This window comes from Podarcis tiliguerta (assembly GCF_965153285.1).
Source record: "Podarcis tiliguerta genome assembly, chromosome: Z".
Classification (NCBI taxonomy): Eukaryota; Metazoa; Chordata; class Lepidosauria; order Squamata; family Lacertidae; genus Podarcis; species Podarcis tiliguerta.
In genome coordinates, this window is record NC_139553.1 from 6,776,651 (window position 1) to 6,795,438 (window position 18,788).

The window sequence follows — 18,788 nt, forward strand, 5'->3', positions numbered from 1 at the left end:
TGTTGGCACTTGGGTCTCCTCAGCACAAAGATATAAATATATAGCATCACCATCACCATCATAATGGAAACTGTGAGAATGATCAGGCACATACCAGAGAGTAAGATGTATTGAATTCAGTTGGACTTACTTCTGGGTAAAAATGCTTACAATTGCAGTATAAGACTACACAGTTACCTGGGAGTTAGCTCCATTGAATTCAGTGGGGCTTAGGTAAAGTAGGTAAAGGACCCCTGGATGGTTAAATCCAGTCAAATTCAACTGGGGGTGTGGCACTCATCTCTGCTTTCAGGCCACGGGAGCTGGCATTGGTCCACAGATGGGTCATGTGGCCGGCATGACTAAACCGCTTCTGGCACAATTGGACACAGTGATGGAAACACCGTTTACCTTCCTGCTGCAGCGGTACCTATTTATCTGCTTGTGCTGGTATGTTTTCGAACTGCTAGGTTGGAAGGAGCTGGGACAAAGCAACGGGAGCTTACTCTGTCATGCCACTTCAAACTGGCAACCTTACAATCAGCAAGCCCAAGAGACTCAGTGTCCAGATCAAGGAAAATAACAGTACCACTCTATTCTGCCTTAGACCACGCTTGTGTCCAATTCTGGGCACCACAATTTAAGAAGGATGTTGACAAGCTGGAACCTGTGCAGAGGAGAGCAACCAAGATGATCAAGAGTCTGGAAAGGGTCTGCATTGTGTGTGTGGTGTTTTTTTTTTGGGGGGGGGGTGGACTAGATGACTCAACTCTAAGATTCTCTGATTTTACGATTCTATGATTCTTTCCATATCATCTGCACAGAGACTGACAAGGCCCTGCCACCACATAGCTTAAATATGGACACGTTCCAGCTTCTCTATGGAGAATGTTGAAAGCCAATAACCTGACATTCTTTGTCTTTTGTACCTCTACCCACTCTTTAAAGGGTGTCATACCACAAAAAAGCAATATAAGTAATGGTGTGGGGAGTGCCACTGTGAAGATAAGCATGCTTCCTTACTTTCAACTGCTCAAGAACATGGAATAATTTAATGAAAAGGAAACAAGCTCAATGCAGCAGTATGTTGCAAGGGGAAGTAGTGGCTGAACGGGCTTGTCTTGCCAATAGCAGGATTTTTCTAGTTTTCTCCCTAATAATTGAAGTGCATTGTGATATCTGGCTTTTAGAAGACATCTGAAGGCAGCCCTGTATAGGGAAGTTTTTAATGTTTGATGTCTTAGTGCATTTTAATTTGTTGGAAGTCGCCCAGAGTGGCTGGGACAACCCAGTCAGATAGGAGGCATATAAATAACTTCTTCTTCTTCTTCTTCTTCTTCTTCTTCTTCTTCTTCTTCTTCTTCTTCTTCTTCTGCTGCTGCTGCTGCTGCTGCTTCTTCTTCTTCTTCTTCTTCTTCTTCTTCTTCTTCTTCTTCTTCTTTAATATAAATGAGTGGAGGGTGGGTGGGTGGGTGGATGGATGGATGCAGTGCTTTTGGGGGCAGGGGTGCTCAAGAAAACACACTACTGGCACCTTTTTTGAAATGTGTAGCATTTACTGTAACAACTTCATGGTGAGTACTGACACATTTTTTCTATAAAAAAAGAGCACTAGATAGATGGATGCTGGCAAATGAAAAACAGTAAAATTGATTGGGGGGGGGAACCAAATTGCTATCCAAAACTTCATGAGACTTTGGACTTAAAATGGAGGCCTGGAGAGAGATTGGCCCAATTTGGTCACACAAGTCTTGTTAAACCACAGTTTAGCAACTGAGAATGGGTGTTGAGATCACACACACACCCCTTTGTCCGATCCCTCCTTCCTTTCCTGGTGCTTCTATCTTGGTTTGATTAAATTTCAAATAATGCATGTCCAAGTTTGGAAACTGTGCTTTAATGTTAGCTTAATAAAGAGGATCTAAAGCACACTGGTTAGCAAATGAACATTACCCTGTTTTGAATTTGATGTCTAACTGTGGCTTGTTTAAAGCAGGAGATAAACCTCCAGGAAGGAAGGAAGGAGTGTGTGGTTTTGTCACTCATTCCTGGCTACTAATCAATGGTTTAGCAAGCTGGGATCTGAGCAGCCAAACCAAGTTGGCTTGGTCCATGCATAATGTTCAAACCATTGTTTTCCTATTTTGGGACTGTGCCACAGGTGCATACTTTTTATGCATTGCCCTTTCTCCATACACTCAGATTTCCTCCCTTGCTTCCTTGTCCAGGAAAGCTAAAGCTTACCATTGTGTCCAAATCAGCCAAACTATGGAATATTTATTTATTTATTCATTTAATACATACATACATACATACATACATACCCACCCCACCCATCACTCTGGGCGTCTTACAGCACATAAAAAAATGTAAAACATTAGACTAAAAATTTCCTGATACAAGGCTGCCTATATTTCAAACAAAATATAGTTTGTCTGATTTGGGTATAATGTCAGACAGTGGAAGGGGTGGGCTTCAGCCTGCAACATGATCCCAGCATCCAAACTGAACTGAGTTTTTGTTTTGTCTGGGATAGAGGTACTTCTCCCACCCCTTGCACCCTGGGCATAATATTTTATGAGTGGGTGGTATATAAAAACTTCTGTAAATAAAAATAATAAAACCCATACTGTTTCATTAATCTAGAAGTCAAGTGTGGACGAGAATTGCATTTGTAGCTGCAGAGCTACAGTGGTACTTTGGGTTAAGTACTTAATTCGTTCTGGAGGTCTGTACTTAACCTGAAACTTCTTAACCTGAAGCACCACTTTAGCTAATGGGGCCTCCTGCTGCTGCTACACCACCAAAGCCCAATTTCTCTTCTTATCCTGAAGCAAAGTTCTTAACCTGAAGCACTATTTCTGGGTTAGCGGAGTGTGTAACCTGAAGCGTATGTAACTGAAGCGTATACAACCCGAGGTACCACTGTACTCAGTTTTTCTTCTTTGCATTCTTCAGCTGTCTTTCTCAAGTTCCTTAGAATTTACTTTAATGGTCCACAAATGTTCCTAGAAGACAGAACACCGAGGAGCTTGTTAGTGCTGGGGGAATTCTGGTTGTTTGAAGCCATTAATTCCTTGTGTAATATATTTTAACTGAACCTTTAATAAATGCTCTAGACTCAGGGAAATTACTGCTAGGTCTTCCTGCAAGTAGAGGCCTGAGTAGAGGTTGCTGGCATCCATGTTGAAGCATTTGGGTATGAGAATATAGCCTCCAAATGTATTGCTATGCAGAAGCTCTCGGAGCACATTATATGGAGCCAGGCCATTAATCTGTCTAGTTCAGTGTTACATACTCAAAATGGCAGTAGCTGTGCTGGAACATCATTCAGGAGTCCAAGCCCTACTTGGAGATTCCAGGGAATGAATCTGAAATTGTTTGCACACAAAGCATGCCCTGTACCACCGAGCTACAGCCCCAGACCCTCCAAGTGTCCCTATTTTCCAGGGACATCCCTGATTTAAAGAAGGTGTCCTATTTTCTGATTTGAACCCAAAATGTCCCACTTTTCCTTAGGATGGCCCTGTTTTCATCAGAGAAATGTTGGGGGGTATGCAGCCCCTTAACTCAGATTAGTTGTGGATTGCAATGGGGCTGATCTGGACCTGGAATAATGACAGGGGTGTAAGAATGGGTGGTCCCAGATGTTCATGAGGGACTAATTATTTGCAACACATTACCATTCTCATTAGGGATGCGGGTGGCGCTGTGGGTTAAACCACAGAGCCTAGGTCAATGGTTCGAATCCCCACAATGGGGTGAGCTCCCATTGCTTGGTCCCTGCTCCTGCCAACCTAGCAGTTTGAAAGCACATCAAAGTGCAAGCAGATAAATAGGTACCACTCCAGCGGGAAAGTAAACGGCATTTCCATGTGCTGCTCTGGTTTGCCAGAAGCGGCTTAGTCATGCTGGCCACATGACCTGGAAGCTGTACGCTGGCTCCTTTGGCCAATAAAGCAAGATGAGCACCACAACCCCAGAGTCGGCCACGACTGGACCTAATGGTCAGGGGTCCCTTCACCTTACCTTTACCATTCTCATTATGAATAGCTCCTGGAGGATGTCAAATTGGAACTTAGACAAACAGTTGTCATGCACTATGAACTTGTTTCCAGGTCCACCCTGCTTCTTATTTTTTGGTGGTGGGCAGGAGGATATTTTGTAGGACCTTTATTATTATTATTATTATTTATTAATCATTGGCTGCTGCTCGTGTATGTAGGTTATTTCAGGGTTGGTGTTGAGAGGATTTTCCCTCCCCCATTTTGTACTTTCTGATGTCTTCTGTATTGCCTGTGGGGACCCAAAATATTGCATTGTGGAGAAAATGAGAATTCTTACTCTTCATGGACGATTTGGCCGCCTTTGCCCATAGCTCCCCCCATTCCTGTGTTTTTCAAAAAGTCAAATATAAAATAGAGGAAATCTGACCTCCTTAATAAAATCCTGATTTTTCTATCCAACCTGGCTTGGGGATATATATATATATAATTATTAAAGGCCCCGTGGGCTCATATTAACAAGTCTGGCTTTAAATCTGCAATAACACCTTTGCGAGAGGTATGTGTAGAGACTGCTGCATCTCTCTTCCTTAGACTGCTTTGTCCTTTCACTTTGGTATTCTCACAGAGGAATAGGAGTAGATAAACGCCTCTCATATAACTGCCTCTGGAAACCACTTAGCATTCCCTCCTTAGTTTTTAGGAGGATTTTTGAGGTCTGGTTTACTCCAGTCTGCATTTGGTTAATTTCAAAGTACTGAGGTTTTATCTGCTGCTGCTGCTGCTATCTTAATTGGTACGTCATAGACTCAGATAGTGAATATTTATTTATTTATAGATTCTGATAGTGAATAAATATTGATTGATTGGCTTGCTCATTTACTATTCTTGTAACGTATGCTGTAATCTGCTCTGTGGAGGGCAACAACAAAAATGAAATTAAGAAAAGAGGGTAAGCAAGTCAGGTGCACAGATTGTAAGGCTGTTGTTCTGTAGTAGAGCATCTGCTTTCCATGCAGAGGGTCTCAGGTTCAATCTACTAAGGCCCGGAGGCCGGATCTGGCCCAATCGCCTTCTAAATCTGGCCTGCAGACGGTCCAGAAATCAGTGTGCTTTTACATGAGCAGAATGTGTCCTTTTATTTAAAATGCATCTCTGGGTTATTTGTGGGGCATAGGAATTTGTTCATTCCCCCCCACCGGAACGAATTAAGTACGTAACCAGAGGTACCACTATACTGCCCATCCCAATGACAGAAGGCAGCTGCATAAGCAAATTGGTTCTCACTATGTTTCTAGATAGTCTCTTTATCAAGGCAGATATGTAATATATATATATACAGAATCACACATTCTTAAAGGTTAAAGACACTAAGCTGTTTTTGATCCTTTGCAAATTTTTTATGAATTTATAAGATGTATTATGCAGCCTTCATTAAAAATTTCTGGGGCAGATTACAACAGTATAATCATACAAGTGAAAGAAATAGAACAGTTTATATACAGGTTTGTTTTTTTTTAAAAAAGAAGTAAAACACTTCCAGCAAAATCAGTACAGTTTAGATTATATAGATCAAAAGAGGAGAGTTCTGGAACAATACCTTAATTGTCAAAGACCAGGGTGGAAAGAGGTGCTTTTTCAGCATACACAAAAGCAATAAAAACATAACCTCCCTGCCTGGATTCTCATCTTTTAATTCTTCTAATTACCATTTTAACTCTTTAAATTGTTATGCTGTTTTAATATGCTTGTTTCTATTGTACGTGCTTTAATTGTGGATGCTTATTTTAATGGCTTGATGGAAATAGTTTTGTTCATACCCTCCAACATTTATCCAATGAAAATGGGGACACCCTCTTTAATCATAATCTTCACTTTATTATCTATTTGCCACCCATTAAACATTAAATACAGGGCTGCCTTCAGATGTATTCTAAAGGTTGTATAGTTACTTATCTCCTTGGCTCGGGGGTCACATAACTCTATACCCTCTGAAGTCCTACCATACCTTCCAACATTTCTCTGGTGAAAACTGTGACGTCCTAAGGAAAAGCAGGACATTCCAGGATGAAATCAGAAACTGAGATGGCTTCTGTAAAACCAGGACTATCCCTGGAAAATAGGAACACTTGGAGGATCTGTTTATTGTGCATTTTAATTACTGTATGTGCGGGTTTTTTTTGGTAATTTTATACTTGAAAACCACTTTGATTTAGAGTTATACACTTTGTAAATCAACAGATATTAATAATAATATACCTGTGGGGAGGAACTGCCACATGGAGAACCCTCTTCTCAGCCACTGTTCCCTGCACATCTGAGGGTGGAGGGTATTGTGAATTAATTTCAGGCTGTTGCACAGATTAGCAGGAACGCTTTTATGAGGGCCTAGCAAATAAAGGGTCAGAAATCCCCACCAGGCATCTCCCCACCCACCCCGCAGTAAACAAACTATAGAGATGAACTCCAGAAAACTTTGCGTTGCATCACGATCAGATTTTTTTGGTCCGTTCTTGCCCTGGTCTCAGATGTCCTGTGCTGATTGACAGTTAACAAGAGCTAAGCAGTTGTTGGTAAGTAGCTTGTCTCGTTCCCTCCCTCCGTTGCCTTTTCTGTGGGGAATTGGCTTGGGAAGGGCATGCCAGATGCCATTCTGCACACACACACAGTCCCTGCTGCTCAAGGGACAGTAACCTTCCGAGGGCTGCGTTTCCATTCCATCATCCTACTGCTAAATGAAAGAGACAGTTCCCCGTTCAATAATTCATAGCCGCATGAAGCTAGCCACCATAAAGGAAAAAATGTCCTTCCTCCCAGGCTGCTGGTGATGATGGTTGGAGAAGTGATTCTGCATAGCCTTTGAGGTAGTCATTTTTGTCTCCCGCCCCTCCACCCACTCCATTGCTGCCTTTCTTTTCCTCCTGAAATGAGTACTCCAAATAGACTTAATTAAACCAAACTTCTATTTGCACAAAAAAGAAAGAAAGAAAGATGCAAACAGGCCAGTTCCTAATTAAATAATAATCTAATGGAATGCATTGAAGAGGATAAAACTCTGCTTTCAAAGCAGTTCCTGCTGGTTAAAATGATAAGAGTCCTTCAAAGGATCGCCTGCAATTTGCCCAAAGGCACTGTTCTCTGCATGTGAGGTGGGCTTGTCTAGCAAACTCATGGAATATACTTTGTATATAGCTCCCATTCAATGCAGTGTCTTTTCAACACTGTAATATGAGCCATCTTCTAGTAGTCTACTTTCGTCTAAAAACAATGGGGCATATTCAGTGTTCTGTGCCCCCTAGTGCAAGAGCCTTCGGGCAGAGTTTAAAGGTCGCACAAAAACGGAATCCAATGCAGCAGTTGTGCTAGTGAAAGTTTGTTGTACGGGATTTGTTGATTCTTGTGCAGTGTGCTGCGCAACAATATTTGGTAATGTACTTGGTTACCTTTGTGCTACATCATCATCATTCTATTTGGGTGCCACCTTTCCATAGTTAAAACCATGCTCAAGGGAGCTTACAACACAAAAAGACTGACATAATTACAAACATAACAAAAGTAGTCATAAACAATAAGACACATAAAAAGCTACACAACCAAATCGAACAATTTCCACAATAATAATAATGGGATCTAAAAATAAAGATACAAAAAATTAATTTTGTAGCTGGAGTCAATCAGGACCACACAAGCGCAAGTATATAACTAAGTGACTTTAACCTAGCACTGTTGGATATGGCCCTGAACTGATGTGGGGAACCTTCTATTTTCGTAGAGGCATCCCATCCTGTTTAGAAGCCTGAAGGATTAGGATTCTAAATTTCCTAGGGAGCATCCACATGTACCGGAGACTGCCCACTTAAGATGTTCACCCTCCAAATTGTTGGAAGGGGACTGGGATTGCAAAATGTTCTTGTGGCTTCTGTGTTGCTTTTACATGCAAACATAATCCCTGAAGAGGGCTACATGCTGTTATTTGTGGCAAAGAGTGGTGGTGAACCTTTGCTCCCTGGAATGTGCACCTGAGGATTGTATGTGACAGAGGAAATATAGCATCAAAGAGTACCCCTAAATATTGTGGGCGTACCACTGCTCAAAAGGTAAAGAATGAGGATGCCGACAGAGAGGCTTGTCCAAGGAATGTGATGGACTGTGCTCTGAGCTTCTAGAAGAAACTTAAGAAACTTGCCTATGTGTTCTCCGGAATCCATCCACCTGGCCAAGCCAGTTTCAGGATGCATACAGGGGAAGGAGAGAGGGGAAACCCCCATTTGTATGGGGCTTTGGTTGACAGGATTCGAACCCCATTCAATGCCTTTACAAGACTTCTGAAACAAATGATGGCTTATTTGTTATTATTATTATTATTATTAGTAGTAGTAGTAGTAGTAGTATATTTGAATTTATATAACACCCTATACCCGTAGGTCTCAGGGCAGTTCACAATATAAAAACACCGAATACATAATCCAAATAAAGATAGAAACATCTGAATAACCCCTGCCCCCCCAAATAAAAAAAAGGGGGTATTGGATGACAAACAACCAAAGCTCTGGTTAAAGAGTAGCAATTTTGCCTGATGCCTAAAGGCATATAATGAAGGCACTAGGCGAACCTCCCAGGGGAGAGCATTCCACAAGCAGGGAGTCACCACAGAAAAGGCCCCATTTTCATGTTGCCACCCTCCAGACCTCTCATGGAGGAGGTACACAAAGAAAGGCAGAAGGAAGGGCATTCCATGGTTATAAGGGCAATAGTGGAATATTACCCTATAATATTCTGTAGGGTGATCTAAGTGACCTTACAGGGGCTGGTGGTCTTTCAGGTTAAATTAGAAGTCTGATCCTATGGTCTAATGATCCCAGGCACTCAATAACATTTTGATCAAGGAAACAAAATAAGCTTGTTTCTTGGCTGTGCTGTAGAATTTGATCCTAGACAAATTCCTTCGCTTCCCTTTTTAAGCCCAACTCATCACTCCCCCTTTTCCTTCAGAGCACACTGAAAACTGATTTTATTAGAAAATAAAATTAACTAACGATGGCAGGTGTCAAACTTTACCCCCAAACCCTGACCCTCAGTATGGGAAGATTTCCAAATGTGGCTGTTTGCTTCAACGCCCTATTCAGAGTGGTCAGCATTCCAAGTCTCTCACTTTTCTCTCTCCCCTCAACAACACCCTCCTGCTTCTATTTTTTATTTTTTTTGCCGTCTGGCTCTGAAATTGCATCCTGTGCCTCCGAGCAGATTCTGTTGGTGGAGAAGTGCCAGATTGAGGGAGTTAATTGAATAGAGGCTGAAAACATCACAGAGCTACTGCTCTTGTAGCCACAGTCTCTCAGAACCCCTCCGGAGGTGTGTGTCCAGAGAACACTTTGGATATCAACAAAATAAAAGAGGTTTCCCCAGTAACAGGAGTAATAAATAGACTAAATCTTCAGAAAGAGTTTGCAGCTTGGCTTCTAATCCCAGCATCTCCTTTAGGCCTGAAGTTGCAAGCTATCATGGGAGAGTCATAGATTCTTCTGTGAGGTATAGTTTCATATTGCCAAGCTGCGAAATGAGGGGTTTTGAGGCAGTGACTAGGATACACACACACACACACACACACACACACTATTGGAGAGGAAGAAGAGCAGTGAGAGCCACTAAAAAGAAACATAGTGGGGGAGGGGCATACCTTCCAACATTTCTCTGATGAAAATAGGGATGTCCCATTCTATAATGATAATTTTACTAATTATACCCCACCCTTCTTACTGGGTTGCCCCAGCCACTCTGGGCAGCTTCCAACATACATAAAAACATAATAAAACATTTCAAAAAAAATTAAAACCTTCCCTAGATAGGATTGCCTTCAGAAGGCTCGGGTGTGTGTGTGTGTGTGTGTGTGTGTCAGATAACTCCATACTCCCCAACATTTCTCCAATGAAAATAGGGACATCCTAAGGCAAAGTGGGACATTTTGGGATCAAATCAGAAACCAGGATGGCTTCTCTAAATCAGGGGTGTCCCTGGGAAATAGGGACAATTGGAGGGTTTGCAGGCCTACACAGTGGTTCTCTGACATACATAATGCGATTTTTATTTAAGTTTTTTATAATACAAATAAAATAATAGCTACCAAAAATACAAATAAAATAAGTAGAATACGGAGCCCTCTCTAATTCATCGCCTTTATACCACCCACAGCTCTCACCTGGGATCTATTTTTTCTCTTTCCAGCCTCACCCTGTCTCTCACCCAGGGTCCTCCACCAACCATTTACAACCCTTATGATTACACAATCCCTGGACCTTAGCAAAAGTCGCAGGCATATGATTCCAAACAAAGAAGAGAAGGAAAGAAAGAAAGAAAGAAAATAGGAAGAGAAAAAGAGAGAGAGAAAAATAAAATAAAAAGACAAAAGATAAGAAACATTAGAAAAAGTTACAAAAAAGTCCGATTTTCTATCTGCCGGTTACATAAAAAAGAAAAAAAGATATATATTTAAGACATTCAGTCCATGCTAATCTCAATATTCACTTTCTATTAACCATTATTTATTTTAAATCTATGTGTCTCAGATTCATTCATTTTCCCCATGAAAAGTCCAAGAGGGGTCATGTTCATGTTAAAATCTCTCCATGGCGATCACATATTGGGATAATATTCCATTTTTTCCTCTTTAATTCATGTCCAGTTCCGTATGTTCAAATTCCATTTCCTGTTGTGTTTACATTTCCTATTGTATTTATTATAATATCCCGCTCTCCTCCTTTAGGAGCTTCCATTTTTGTTTTCTCCATTCTTTTTTCTAGAGAGAGTGTCATTTCCTGAATTCATTCCAACAGTATGCAAAATACATTCTCTCTGTTAGAACTGAAGAAAGGCCAGGACTTAAGTTTCCCCAAAGCTTCCCCCACCTCCTCAATTCCATCAATACCATATCCAGATAATTCTCCATCTCACCACTGGTTGATTTTATCTTCTCCTCCAAACCCTTGTTTGGAAGGCATTTCCATTTTACCATCTGCTTTCTTCAGTTTGACTATTTCATCTTCCAGTCCTGCCAGCTTTTCACCGATTTGGTCTAAACTAAAGCATGGGTAGGCAAACTAAAGCCCGGCCCAATCACCTTCTGAATCTGGCCCGGCGTGTTTTTACATGAGTAGAATGTGTCATTTTATTTAAAATGCATCTCTGGGGTATTTGTGGGGCATAGGAATTCATTCCCTCCCCCCAAAAAAATATAGTCCGGCCCTCCACAAGGTCTGAGGGATGGTGGACTTGTCCCCTGCAGAAAAAGTTTGCTGACCCCTGGTCTAACGCCTCTAGGTATTTTCCATTTCCATTTTCCATTTCATATATCTCTGATTCATTTTCTTCCTTCCTTTCATAAAACACTGATCTTATCATTTTTAATTGTTCAGCCATTAACTGTTGAACAATACTAACACCGACTGGGAGATCCAAAGGTATCATTGTCATATTGGATCTTTCTGTTGTTTTGGATATTGTTAGCAACTTAAGGTAAAGGTAAAGGTAAAGGTACCCCTGCCCGTACGGGCCAGTCTTGACAGACTCTAGGGTTGTGCGCCCATCTCACTCAAAGAGGCCGAGGGCCAGCGCTGTCCGAAGACACTTCCGGGTCACGTGGCCAGCGTGACATCGCTGCTCTGGCGAGCCAGAGCCGCACATGGAAACACCGTTTACCTTCCTGCTAAAAAGCGGTCCCTATTTATCTACTTGCACCTGGGGGTGCTTTTGAACTGCTAGGTTGGCAGGCGCTGGGACCGAACAACGGGAGCGCACCCCGCTGCGGGGATTCGAACCGCCGACCTTTCGATCAGCAAGCCCTAGGCACTGAGGCTTTTACCCACAGCGCCACCCACGTTCCTATTAGCAACTTAGTCTACCTTAATATTTTGAATTTAAGGTTCCACCTTAAAATCACTATCTCAATGAATCTTATCTCACCTGGATTTCCCCCCCACAGGAGTAATAGCTAATTAACTTTCAGCATCCTTAGCTGCAAAAACAGAAAAAGGGGTAAAGATTTTTTTTTTTTTTTACAGAGAATTCCCTTGTCTGTTTAATCTTTATTATCAACCATAAATCAGGCTTTTCGCTCTGCCTTAGCCACTGTAACTACCAGTTTTTCTTTTTTGTTGTTCTTAATGACAGAAAGTGGTACCTACACATTTTCAGATTGTAAATTTTCACCAGCAGAAAGAGGCATCTCTCTAAATCACAGTTTTCCTTGTCCCAGAAACGTTTAAGAAAGGTCCGTAAGTGGCATTTGGGTATGATATTGAATCCGCAGCAAGCCAGCTCATCCTAACTCCTGTCCAAGCTCACACTTCTCCTTGTGCTTGTTTACATACCGAAGGTTTATAAGTAAGAGACTTGTTTATAATTATATTTTTGGAATAATTCATGTTCTTATGTATCTGCATTGTTTTATACTTTCTGGATGTGCCATGAACATATTATAAAGTAGTTGTGTTCTATGTTATAAATGAAGAACTACTAGGAGTTTGTTTACTAATATGACTTTGACCAAACTGCGAGAGGCAATGGAAGACAGGAGTGCCTGGTGTGCTCTGGTCCAGGGGGTCACAAAGAGTTGGACATGACTAAATGACCAAACAACAACAAGGAGTTTGTTTTTTTGATGTATTTCTGATCAAGAAATTTTTTTGGTGTGGCACAAGCAAATTTCTATTCTGAAAGTATGACCCAGGGAAAAAAGTTTGAAAACCATGACTAACAGGCCCTTTTATTTAAGTGGGTCTAGTCTGAATAGAACGTAGTTGAATATTGTTCGGTTCAAATGATACCAATGGCATCACCAAATTTAGGTCATTGCAGGTGGTTTCCCTGCATGAGGTGCCAAGTCAATAGGGTGCGAAACAACAATAAAACCTATATTTATACAAGTGCCTACTGAGACAATCCATTAAAAAGCAACTGTACCAAAAGGAAGAATTGTGAAAATAAGAAGCGCTTTTGTGGTGCCACCCAATTTTGTTCTGGCTCAGGGCACCATATTACCAAAATCCACCCCTGCTAATGGGTCCCAACCAAACCTGCATCTATGACATGGAGGTTTGCAGTAGAGGGAACCTGCTGAGCTGGTCAAACCATTTGCTGACCCAGTAAAGTAGCCAGTCTGAATAACCAAGAGGCTGCCATTTTGTCATACAGGCAAATGAGCGGGCCTCCCTTTGCCCTCAGCTGGATATTTCACTCACTTCGCCCAAGGCCTTATCTTGAAAGACAATACCTAAACTAACCTACCTCAGATTCTGGAATCCATCACAGGACCTCAAACTTCATGTTCAGTTCCATTTTCACAGCTGCCAGACTCAGAAAAATTGAAGTTATTCTTCATTACTATGAATCAAACTTGAATACAGATATTTGTTTGTTTCAGATCTAGTATTAAAGAACCATGTGGTGCCTTTAAAAGACCTTATAAATTCATTGTCACTAATCAAGCTTTAATGGGTCTAAGCCCACTTTATAGAATGCTTAAAGAGTTTCAGCTAAGTCAGGTATAGAGAATTGGTGGTTCTCTATCGTTGCTGGACTGCAACTCTGCCATTGACCCCACTGACTGGGGCAGATGGGAATTTGGGATCCAGCCACATGAGAGTCACAGCTTCCCCAGTTCTTAATTTAAAGTCCACATTCAATGCATCCCATTGACTTCTAACTGTTGCGCCTTTAGTGTGACAGTGCTGAATATTAAAAACAGAGTGTGTTCATTGTGTGCCTGGTTCATTTGGCTTTTTGGCAGGAAGGCTGTAGATCTCACACAGGGACTTAAATTGAAGAGGGCTGAATCCTGCCTCTGAAACCTGTGAAGGCATGTTTCCACATTCCCGTAGGAGGCTGGGCTTTAAATCATTACCTTCCAGCCTGCATGCAGATTTGTGGAAGGGAATCTCAGTTAATCATAGGATAAATTTAGAAATCAATTATTATTTGCCAAAGTGGTTTCCCTCACTTTCCTTAATGAGAAGGTTGAAGGGATTAATTTTCTCTTCCCTGACCCCAGTATGTATGGATGAAGGGCAAGAACACTTAGCATGCCTTTCCCTTTCCTTATGCACTTGGCCCTTTAGAAGATCAAGTCTGAAGTACCTGGATGTGAAGCTGCAGAGAAACGGTTTTCCTTGTTTAGGATGATTCTCTTCATTGGAGGCCTGATGCATAATGGAATGAAAGAAGAGGTGTGTTCTTTGAGACTCAGTTGCAGGGCTGGGAAGCTGCATCCAGTTCCAGTGGGATCCTGCCTTTGTGATTTGGTTGGTGGGGAGGAGATGCTTCTTAAATGCCTCTTTCTCACTGAGCTCTCAGTGTTGATGAGTATATTTTTTAAATGAGAAATAATTCCCTTAAACATAGCAGTATCATCAGCATCTCTTACTCCCTACAAAATAAACTCTGAATGGATGGGTGCATTTCCAAATATTTAATTTACATCTCACTCTTCCTCCTAAGCGAGTCCTAGGTGGCTTGGCTGCCAATATGAACAGCTTACTAACCAACTATTATGGCACTGGGTTGTATCTAGTGCTTGTCCTACTCACAGTAGTTCCTCTGAAGTTAATAGGGATGATTTAGGTTTATTTATTTTAGTAGGTCTAGTTTGAGTAGAACTTAGTTGGATATAACCTACTTCTTTTGTTTTTGGATGTCACAACCTTCCCCTTCCCCAAATGTCCTAAGCTCTGAATAGTCCTCTGCTCATCTATGTGGTTTTTGAGCTTCTAAACGGGCATTTTTCACGCTTTTGTTTTGTAAATTTCCATAAAGCACAACTGCCAAAGACTCTTGGATGTACTTTCCACAAAGCTATTGGCAAAGATTTCCTCCAGCATTTTCCTGTGCATGCCTTGAATTCAAGAAGAATTAGGAGCACAGGAAACTGTGTTACACTGAGTCAGACCATTGGTCTATCAAGCTCATTATTGTCTGCACTGGCTGGCGGTGGCTCTCAGGGGTTTCAGACAAGGAATCTTTCCCAGCCTTATGTGAAGATGCTGGGGGTTGGAGCTGGAACCTTCTGCATGCAAACCAACACACACTTTTCTCCTCCTCCTCCTCCTCCTCCTCCCCAGAGCCGTTATAAGAAGTCATTCTGTACTGCTGCTCATTTTACAAATGGGGAGCAGAGTCCTGACTTACGCCTTGTCCAGGATCATCCAGTTAATGTGGGGCTTCTGATGTGTATATTGTGGCTTGCCAATCATGGAAGGATAGGTCTGCTACATGCAAACCTCCACTGTCACATGTAGTGTACAGTGCCTCTGAATTCCAGTTGCTGAGGTGTGAGGACATGGGAAGGCATTTATTTACTTATTGAAGTATTTAAAACGCACACTTCCATAAAAATTGCAAGGTGGTATATAACATACAAGAGGTATATAACATACAGTCGTTCCTTGCCTTGCGACTCGGATGTTTTGGCTTCTGAACACCACAAACCCGAAAGTGAGTGTTCTGGTTTGCAAACACTCTTTGGAACCCGAACATCCATTTCAGCTGTCGGCATTGTTTCCAGGGCCAATCAGCCATTTGGAAGCCATGCCTTGGTTTGCAAACGTTTTGGAAGTCGAACGGACTTCCTTAACAGATTCTGTTCTTCAACCAAGGTACGACACTATTGTCATTGGCATATTGTATTAATTCCCACCAAACAGCACTGAATATGAGATTTTTAAAGCTACAAATGTATTATAATATCATAACAAAGTTTAGAAGCTAGCTGATGTTCTGCGCTGATGATGCTTAAGTTGGTTGGTCATTGTTGACTTACTGAGCTTTAGAGATTCACTTTTATTTGTTTTAGTTTGCTAAAACTCCTTTCTTTTCAGGCAACTGAAACTGGCATCATAAGAAAGATTCTCAAAAAAGGAAAATTGTTTGTGTCTGTATCTGGCTTCTGTAAGGCAGTCTGACTCCCAACACCCATCATCTATTTTCCAAGCCGGGTCCTGAGAGGGGACAGCTGTTACTGCGTTTGCCTGAGGGTACCCTTGATTTGGGGGTGGGGGTCCCTTAGCTGCAGCCACCGCTCTTCACAAGTCAAAAGAGGGTCCACCAATGGCTTACGGTCTACCCAAGTGGGCTTTGGGTGGACATGATTGATTTCATTAGACTGGTCATTTGACCTGGGTCAGCTGAAAAAACTGGGCATTTGATTCTTCCAGTTGAAAGAGGTGACAGTCGTTGTACCACCTACTCTTTTATGCACCTCTACATATTTCCGGTTCTTGGGCTCCTGCTGTTTGTTCTTGGTTGAGAAAGGCATGACAAGAAAGCGAATTGCCTGTGAGGAAGAGAACAAACTCCTGTCAAAGTCAGACCAAGTTTGCACATATGTGATAATCCCTCTGTTGCCAGTTTGTAAGGCAACAGAGGGAAAAGCCAGAGATTCTTGCTACACACCATCAAGGCAAAGGAACCTCATTTTCCCTCTGCTACAGCGTCACCTATATAATGGCCAGAGAGGCCACTTGAGTCACTGTGAACTGTAAGGGAGGGAGGGGAAGCTGGACCATGCTGCACTCCCAATGACATCACCAGGGGGTGCAATAGAATCACCCAAGGTCTATTATCCTTTGCAGTAAAAAAATGGCTTGTAGCAACACCTTGGGGTGCAGATCCCAAAGCAGCAGCTGCCACCCCCAACCCACAAGTGTGACACATAAGGTTAGAATGGTCTTTAAAAGGTGTCACACAAAAAGCCACCCTCTCCACCGCAGAAGGGCCTCACCCTCCTTGCCTACTTCAGTTGGCCCAAACATTTCTCCAAGTCTGGGGGGAGTCACGCCGCCTGCTGCTTCTCCCCAGCCTTGTGATTCCACACCACAGCCACCCTTCCTCCCTAGAGGTGGGCGGAGGATGGCGATGGAAGGAGACCTAGACACAGTCACAGTCTGGCAGGCAGCTTCTCACGTGTGCATCTGGTGACTCTTGCACCACTCTCTCACCATGAGATTTGAACCCGGGCTTCTCTGGGTCCAGTCCAACACTCTAACTGTCACACAGCACACTGGCTCTCCCACCTTCACAAGGAGAGGACCCGGGAGATGGCGGTGAAATAGAAAGTGGAGGTCAGAGCAGAAGGATCTGAGTGAAGAAGGAGTGACATTTACCCAAGTAGGTCAGCAGGTGAAGGTGCTCATTTCCCAGCCAGAATTCCATCAGCTGGCTTCCAATACCTCTCTTGCAAGATCCAGTCCCAGTAAAAATCCACAGAGCCATCACTCCGCCTTGGGAATACGTGCAAGGACATGATGACCAGGTATCTTTTAGGCCTTTTCCTCAAAATGGGGCAGAAAACTCAAATGTCTGCTCATAATATATTCCTAAGTATGTTAGATGCAGCCCACCAGGGTGGTCTTCTGCAAAATCCCTGCGGAAAGGAAGGCAAGCAACTATGGTCCTTCACGATGAAAAACACTGAAAGGGAAGGTTCCTCAGCTCCCGGATTAATTTTCGCCAAAATGGCATCAATTGCTGCAGGATATATTTTTTGTGGGGGGCGGGTACTTGTCTTTCAGTTCCCCCCTTTTTATAACTGTACTGTACAGTGGTGCCTCGCAAGACGAAATTAATTCGTTCCGCGAGTCTCTTTGTCTAGCGGTTTTTTCGTCTTGCGAAGCAACCCTCTTGCGAAACGGATTAGCGGATTAGCTCTATTAGCGGTTTAGCGGCTATTAGCGGCTATTAAAGGCTTAAAGGATTAGCGGATTAGCTGCTAAAAGGCTATTAGCGGTTTAGCGGCTTAGAAAAAGGGGGTGGGGAGCAGAAAAAAATCTCAAGACTCGCAAGACATTTTCGTCTTGCGAAGCAAGCCCATAGGGAAATTTGTCCTGCAAAGCGCATCGAAAAACGGAAAACCCTTTCGTCTAGTGGGTTTTCCGTCTTGCGAGGCATTCGTCTTGTGGGGTACCACTGTATTTATCATTTTTCATTAGAGTGTTTTACATTTCACTGAATATAACCTTCCCTTCCCCCTTCCATGGTTCTATTTCTTCATCCATTAAGACTGCCTATTCTAATTTCCCCTTATATTTATATTTCTCCCTTCCCGCTATATTTATAATACTTTACACTGCTGAATTTACAATGACTCTGCTAACGTTTTAACCTGATTAACAAACAACGGTGGAAATTTGCGGGGCCTGCCGGGCTCAGCAATGTCTACACTACTTAGGACCCTCCTGTATACAAAAAGTGTGTTTTAGCCACCAAACTACAGCTCATTCCCAACAAGAAACCACAGCTCCTCTTCTTCCCTTCCCTCAACCATCCCTCCCACAGCCCTCTAGCTACACCACTGAGTGGTAGCCCAGAACCAAGGGGACACTGCTGCCTCCAGTTACCAAAGTATCTCTAGGTCTCCTGCTTTACCTCTAGCAGGTTTAGGTGGCTTTCACTCCAGGTAGAAAACATGGCTCCTGTGTCTAGTTGGCAATTGGTGGTCATCTATGTGCATTTTGTCCATGGGGTCAGTGACAGAGAGGGTTAAGACGGGACACAGGAGTTCTGAGTGGATGGGATTCCTATTTAGTTGTCGGCATTCTCCTTTTTCGCTTCCAGAAGGTTTTGGAGGTAGGGGAAAGGCGGCAAAGGCACCCACCTCCCCTCTTGGTTGGTAAGAACTATTAGTCTGTTGATGAGGTGCCTCGCCCCTCAGAGGATGCTCTTGCAGGCATTTGGGAATTATATTTTGCTACCTCTTTGAATTCTTTGGGTTAGCATTGTTGGCTTGTGGGCAAAATCTCCTATAACGTCCAACTTTGCTTG

General features: G+C 42.5%; 1 protein-coding gene and 1 long non-coding RNA gene across 4 annotated transcripts in view; one reads left to right on the plus strand and one right to left on the minus strand.

The window, feature by feature from the left end:
* The window catches only part of ASTN2 (astrotactin 2), a 656,733-nt gene that overhangs the window by 102,359 nt on the left and 535,586 nt on the right, over positions 1-18,788 (plus strand). The window lies entirely within an intron of this gene.
* LOC310669948 lies at positions 15,795-17,560 on the minus strand. Of its 2 annotated transcripts, none has more exons than XR_014507457.1 (2): positions 17,132-17,560; positions 15,795-16,302 (listed from the first exon to the last, which is right to left on the minus strand). It is a non-coding gene; the product is annotated as an uncharacterized lncRNA (long non-coding RNA). The 2 variants fall into 2 exon arrangements; XR_014507458.1 differs by having other exon boundaries at positions 16,967-17,560.